Genomic DNA, 7,576 nt, shown 5'->3' on the forward strand with positions numbered 1-7,576 from the left:
TTGGCTCTGACTGGGGGTTTAAGCTTTTATCTCATCACCCCTTAAATTCTGTATGTAACAATTTATGAAGAGTGATTAAGTCGGAGCCTGACGCCAAACAAAATGCTTAAACAAACTACAACGTGAGATTATTGGCTTAACTCTATTTATTTAAAAAGATAAATCCATCTTAGATTTTTATCACATTTAGTCCCCACATCATTACGCAGCACTTTAACAGTGTTGATAGTTCAGTAGAAGTGTTTTTAGATGACGAGTGTTGGTTGGAGAATTGTCTGTCCTGGTTGTGCAGCAGCTGTTCAGGAAGTGTTCAATGCCTGTGATTGAAACATAGGAACAAAGCTGATTTAACTGAACTCTGGGGGATGTTCAGTGTCTCAGAATATTTTTTGTTTCCATCCCCTGACTTATTCTTTTAAAAACCTTTTCTTTGAGTTGCTTGGTGTGTTCTTTTGTCTTTATGGTGTAATGGTAGCCAGGAATACTGATTAACCAGTGACTGGACCTTCCAGACACAGGTGTCTTTATATGACAGTCAATTATTTCACCTTACATGTTTTTGTTTAATTGCAATTACTTTGTACAAGACTGTTGTCACTTTGACATTAAAGATGTTTTTTTTGTCAAAAAAGCCACGTCATTTTGACTGTGATTGATTTATCAAACCAATAAAAGGGTAAAACATTAAAGGAGGTGAATACTTTTCATAGGTATTGTAAATCTGCTGAGAGTAATATTGTTCCATCTATAAATCTAGCTACGACTGCCTTAAATTTAACCCGTATTAGCTTGTATAGCATATGGCTTACGTACACAGCTAACAAAGGAGAAATTGCTTATAAGGCTGAAGTTCCTGTTTCAAAATTCTCAGCATTATTTCATGTAATAGAATATTCTTCTTTGAACCAATATTTGTTAGATTTTTATTTCCCATCCCCACATTTATCTGCTCCCAACATCCAAAAACCAGCTGTTTGCAACAACAATCCCTGTCACAAATACAACTGTCCTTGGTGATATTCTGTCTTGCTGCATCAGAGATCTTTGTTCTGAACCGGGCTTTAGAGCAAAGGTGGCAGACAAGTTCTGATGAACTTCTAAAAGCAATATTCTTCAATCAGTTTCAAGTTACAGTATGTACCTTAAAGTTGATTCAGTTGTTTCTGTTTGTCCTTTAGGCCAAAGAAATTATTGGAAAGCATGTTGATTCTCCTTTAGTACTCATATGATGAAACTCCATTATTACAGGCAGTATCAAACATGGACGTAGTCTCAGTGATGGCGCATTGACTGGGGTAGCCATATTGGAGATGCTGTCTCAAACCAACTTTTGGTCGACCTAGTACCAGGCAATAATCTAGAGATAAGGTGGGTCCCAAAGACTCCTTGCAAACAGCTACAACATGCCCACCCTTCAGTAAACTTAGCCCTGATTATGCATAACTTGTATCGTTCACAAATCAAAGTACTGTAGATTAGTGGTACAAGTATCCCCCCTTCAGGAGCTACACAGACCAAATTCATTTTTCAAACCACAGTAAGAACATTAAATTCTTCAGGCATTGTGGAATGGCATTGTTTGGCACTACCTGTGCTTTCAGCCAGCCGAAACAAAACCTTACAAATGGATGAATTGGCCAGGTTTCATTTCTTTCTTCAGGCAGATCTGTCAGGCAAAGCTCCATTCTGAAACGACTGTGCCAAGTCTGAGAATGAATGAGCCAATCAGTGTCCTTCTAGGAGAACAAGGCAGCAGCAGGTGTGGTTTAGTTTTACTGCAAACCTGCAAACAGCGATGATTGGTTAAGTGATTAGCTCAGATGTAGCTATGGCAGCAGTTTAATCAGTGCTGGACAGTTCTTCATTTAAAAAAAAGGGGGGCAAAGAACCACACTGAAAGATTTTCTTGGTGAAAAGGATTTTTTGTTCTTCTCCCGATCAGCTCTAGGATGAGTTTGTAGTAATTAAAAACGTGGTTTAGTTTTACTGTACTAGGTTTAGTCTGTGAACAACAGCTGCTGCCAGTAAAGTGATAAAATTGGATGTAGCTACAGCAGCAGTTTTACCAGAACTGGACAACATTTCTTTATTTAAAAGAAGAGCAAGAATTATTACTAGAAGCTTTTCTTGGCAGAGAAGTTTCTCCCCCTCTTTCACTGCGTCTCCTGACAGTGAAGTTCCATCGGCCAATCACAGCACCCCTTGGGGAGGGCCGTATGTGCCTGTCTGACTGCGAACAAACTTATTTGGCTCCTAATACTTTAACTCCATAAAAAGCTTAGTCCCTTTCCAAGAAACCCAAGATCATAATAAACAGGAGAAGATGGGTCATAAGTGAAGAAGTGGCAACGCTGGAAAGCTGGATTAAAACCAAAAACATTAAGAAGTAGACGTGGCTAAATGCAGCAAAATTATGTTTTTACCAGCTCACAGTTCAGTGTAAACGAGCCAGGTAGCGATGACACAGGTAAGCTAATAGAAGTCATGCTTCATTAATCCCTGAAGGGAAATTCACAGTTTACACTCTTGTTGAACATGCTGCACACACACTGAAGCCCCTCTGTGAGCTGTTCAGTGCCTTGCTCAAGAGCACTTCAACAGTGCTTGCCATGTGTCCAGCCACGAGGCCAAAGTCCAGATATGGTCTGACCAGGACTTGCACCATCAACCCTTCAATCCCAGCTGAAGTCCTTACAGACTGAGCTATTGACACCCCAGTAGTGACAATGCCAAATAAGCAATACAAAACACAACATACTGTATAACACGCAGACCCTGTGCCAGTTTATGAATGAATTCACTGAATTGCTTGGTTCTATAAAGCTTAATAGGGAAAGTTCTATGCAAATAGTAGCTCTTTTAGAGATAGAACTGAATATGAAATACTGCCATGCAGTCCCACTTCCAGTTTGTTGTATAGAGTGAGAGTGATGAAGCACAGCCATAATCCTAATTATCATAAGAAAGTTTTTAAACTTGATTTTTGTGTTAGTCACAGTGCCAGGACCAAGTAGTATGCAGAGTGCATGACACCAGTGAGCTGTCCCGGGTTAGGGTGCATTTCCTCTCAAGTTGCTTAGTGACCTTAATGCTTTCTTTTTGTTTTTTTTGTTTTTTTTAACCTGGGATCCTAGGTTAGGCAGACTGTATAGAACCAACTACCGTGGTTTAGGCAAGAGAATAAATGCCTGGACTAAAATTTAAGACTAAAATGTGAGGAGTTTTTGTGGACCAAACCTAGACTAAAGTGTTTTGAGTTTTTGTCGACTAAAACTACAGTCAAGGATGAAAGTATTGGCAGCCCTGGAATTTTTTCCCAAAAATAAACAATTTTTCCCAGAAATTGTTGCAATTGAAATCATTCACTTCCTATAACCATCAACAAGCTTCTTACACCTCTCAAGTGGAATTTTGGACCACTCTTCTTTTGCAAACTGCTCCAGGTCTCTCAGATTTGAAGGGTGCTTCTTGCAACAGCAGTTTTGAGGTCTCTTCATAGGTGTTCAATGGGATTTAGAGCCGGACTCATTGCTGGCCACTTCAGAACTCTCCAGCTTTGTCTCCAATCATTTCTTGGTGTTTTTTGAGGTTTGTTTCAGGTCATTGTCCTGCTGGAACACCCATGACCTCTGACACAGACCCAGCTTTCTGACACTAGACCCTGCATTGCAGCCCAAAATCTTTTGATAGTCTCCAGATTTCATGATTTCTTGCACACAGTCAAAGCACCCAGTGCCAGAGGCAGCAAAACAACCCCTAAACATCCTTGAACCTCCACCATGTCTGACTGTAGGTACTGTGTTCTTTTCTTTGTAGGCCTCATTCTATTTTCTGTAAACAGTAGAATGACGCGCTTTACCAAAAAGCTCTACCTTAGTCTCATCTGTCCACAAAATGTTCTCCCAGAAGTACTGAGGCTTACTCGGTTAATTTTTGCAAACTCCAGTCTGGGTTTTTATGTCTGTTAGTCAGCAGTGGGGTTCTCCTCGGTCTCCTGCCATAGCGCTTCATCTCATTCAGATTACGACGTATGGTCCCAGCTGACACTTTTGCACCCTGAGTCTGCAGGACAGCCTGAATTTGTGTGGAAGTTGACTGAGGATGTTTATCCACCATTCCAACTATTCTGTGTTGCATTCTTTTGTCAATTTTTCTCTTCTGTCCACATCCAGGGAGATTAGCTACAGCTCCATGGGTTATAAACTTCTTGATTATATTACACACAGTGGACAAAGGAACTTCAAGATCTCTGGAGATGGTCTTGTAACCTTGAGATTGTTCATATTTTTCCACAATTTTGCTTCTTAAGTCCTCAGACAATTCTGGGCTCTTCCTTCTCTTCTCCATGCTTGGTGTGACACACACAGGCACACAACACAAAGGCTGAGTCAACTTTTAGACATTCAAATTGGCTTCAGGTTTGATTTCTAGATTGCCAGCACCTGTTACTGCCACAGGTGAGTTTAAATGAGCATCACGTGCTTGAAATAAAATGATTTCCCCACAGTTTTAAAAGGGTGCCAATCATTTTGTCTGGCCCATTTTTGAGTTTTGTGTAAAATTATGTCAATTTTGGCTTTTTCTTCTGTTTTTTTTTGTGTTGTTTCAATGCACATAAATGAACTAAACACGTGTATACCAAAAACATTTGTAATTGCAACAACTTCTGGGAGAAATGTTATATTTTCTGGAAAAATTCCAGATGTGCTTATTCTTTTGTCCATGACCATAAACTGAAACTAGACTAAAACTATAAAAGGTAGAAATGACTAAAATGTGACCAAAACAAAGAGGCATTTAATCTAAAGACAAAGACTGAGGCTAAAATTAAATTTAAAAAAGCATTCTTAAATCACTCAGAGTTGTTAGCTACAAAAAAATGATGAACTCCATGATATCACTAATGTCAGAAACAAAATGTATTGCTTCGCTGGTTCTCTTCTAGTGTGCTGATCGCTTCCTTTTTCCACATTTATTTTGGAACCAGTTACTCCTGAACACGAATTAAATGATCCACGTTGATTCTACGACAAAAGAAAACTTATTTTCATCATTTGATAAAGTTGAAAAGATTTTGCAAAGGGTGCTAAAGCCCCCCAGGCATCCTGCACACGCTGTTCCTTCTGCCTTGCTAACTTATAATTGATCATAATCCACTGTCATGAGCAGATGATTACAGCTGTAGTTAGAGATTGACATTTTCCTCCAGATTCTTCTAACTTCACCACCATAGTTACAGAGCCACTGAACAACAGAAGAGGTAAAAAAAAACTTCTTAAAAAGGAGAAATAATTTGTTTTCTTCCTTCTCCTCCATCACCGAGACACCTGAGAAGACTCTGCATTCCCAATGGCACATCAATCCATGCATACAGATGAGGCCGGTGTCAGGCTTCTTGTCCTGAGGAGGAAATCGGTTTGTTTGGTGAATCAGTGAGGCAGAAATCTGAGGTAAATAAAAAGTTCTGAAATATTTCCCTCCATTGCACCAGCTCCTGAAGTTTGTATTTTTAGTTTACATCTGTGAAGCCAAGAATCCAATTATCCACTGAAACCAAGAATTACATTATATTCTTAAACATTGCAACACTTATGTAGAAAAACATGGAAAATTTCCCAACAGTGGTGCATAATAACACAATGACATTAGCAGTTCTGTGAAATTCAAACACACTGTCATATTAGGAGTATCTCATGAAGGAATCTCTCACTGACGTGGCGTAAAAGTTGGAAAATGGTAGGCATCATCCAAGAATAAAGGTGTAAAATTCTGCAGCCTACAGACACTGATAGCAGCCATGATGCTTGTCACATCGGATGCATTTTAAACACCTCTTCCTCCGCTACGTGTCGCATGAAAATCTGTTATCACCCAGCATCAGTGACGGGCTGCAGCCCTCCTCATCTGCTTTTAAAATGACAAGTTTGCCAAGCGTGTTTGTGCTGCAGCTCATATCCACAGGCTCAGAGTTTCTGTGCAAATCTCCGGTCTGAATATCATAATCACTGAGAGATGAAAAGGGTAATGCTTGCACACAACAGGTTTTGTGACATTTAATTGCTTCTGTTTACATTTTATGTCCAGCTGACTGATCAGATGAATTGAAAGCTAATTTTCTTGCTTTTCCCCCCCTACAGTTATTAGTCTGCCTCGTAGATGTACGAAAAGAGGTCACTTGTTCTAAGTGGGGGTTCTTTTTATGCATTAATATGACACATTACCCTGTAGAGTGTGAGATTATACCGTCATCATTAAATTTAACAGCAGCAGGGACTTGACAGTTTAAAAGATTTAAAATACCTCTGAAATAAAACATAACATTTATGAACTCTGCTTCCGTGTCGGATAAGTCTTTAAACTCCGTCTCAGCTCTGTGCTTCACTTCTGACCATTATGATTCATGCCATTGACTTCTGAGGCCTGCAGAAGAAGCTTTACGTAAGATCATGAGTTCTGCTGTAAAGCCCACACTAAACTTGAGCTTGCATCCAACACAGTTACCTTTGTGACTAACCATCTAATGGCCTGTGGCTTGTACCACAAGTTGGGAAAAATGTTGATGTGATGAGATTTACTATCAATAGTGTGTTTGTTGTGTTGTTTCAAAGCTGACTGAATGCTTTGTACAGTCTCATTCTTTTTTGGGTTGCTCCACTCTGATGCCTTATATCTGAGGTTCCTGATAAGAAAATAAACCTGGTGCTTGTCCAAAGCAAAGCAGAATGGGATAGTGCTGTGGCCGACTCAGGATATTTAAGGGGCAGGAGTGAGAGGGCCCATTTTCAGGCATTTTATCCAGATTTGTCCCCGGAAAGACACCCTAGAAGGCACAGACCATTTTTCCACTGCACTGGGGAAGCCCAAAGAGGAGGCTATCAAGTTGTTCCCACCCTACACACTAAAGCTGGCAACCTAGAGGGCAATTTGTCACCGGACAGCCTCCCTCGAGGTCCTTTGTTACTAAAGAGGCCCTCTAGTGGGCAATTTGTCACTAGATGGGCACGGTAGAGGGCCCTTTGCCACTGGAGAGGCATTATAAAGGAGAGGGACCTGGAAGTCGGACAAAAATGGGACAGGACATTGGCTGGCTGGCTGGACCGCCGTTGTCGCCGCCATGTTGCCAGAGGCAAGTCTGCTACGCCTACTGCAGTCAATCAGATTAATATGTATATATAGATATATAAATACAAAATACAAAGTATCTTTACATAAATGAAACTGTATTATATATAAAATTATCTTATTTTAAATCATGGATTACATCTTATCCTTTCACTGAGAAAATAATAGGAAGCAGATTCTGCTTTTATGTTTCACTGTCAGTTATTATTTTAACATGGATCATTTATTATGAATGATTCATTAAAATCCATGCAATCTTGTCGTTTGAGCTTTTTATTCTAAAAACTTGCACAATCCTTGACTACTGTACTGAATGACATAGCAGACTTGCCTCTGGCAACATGGCGGCAACGTCGACGTCCAGCCAGCCAGCCAATCTCCCATCGCATGTCTGTGCTCAGTGATAAGGGAATTTGCATCATAAATTGATTCATTAAAATTAATGTAACGTTAT

This window comes from Cheilinus undulatus, linkage group 5 (assembly GCF_018320785.1).
Source record: "Cheilinus undulatus linkage group 5, ASM1832078v1, whole genome shotgun sequence".
In the NCBI taxonomy this organism is placed as follows: Eukaryota; Metazoa; Chordata; class Actinopteri; order Labriformes; family Labridae; genus Cheilinus; species Cheilinus undulatus.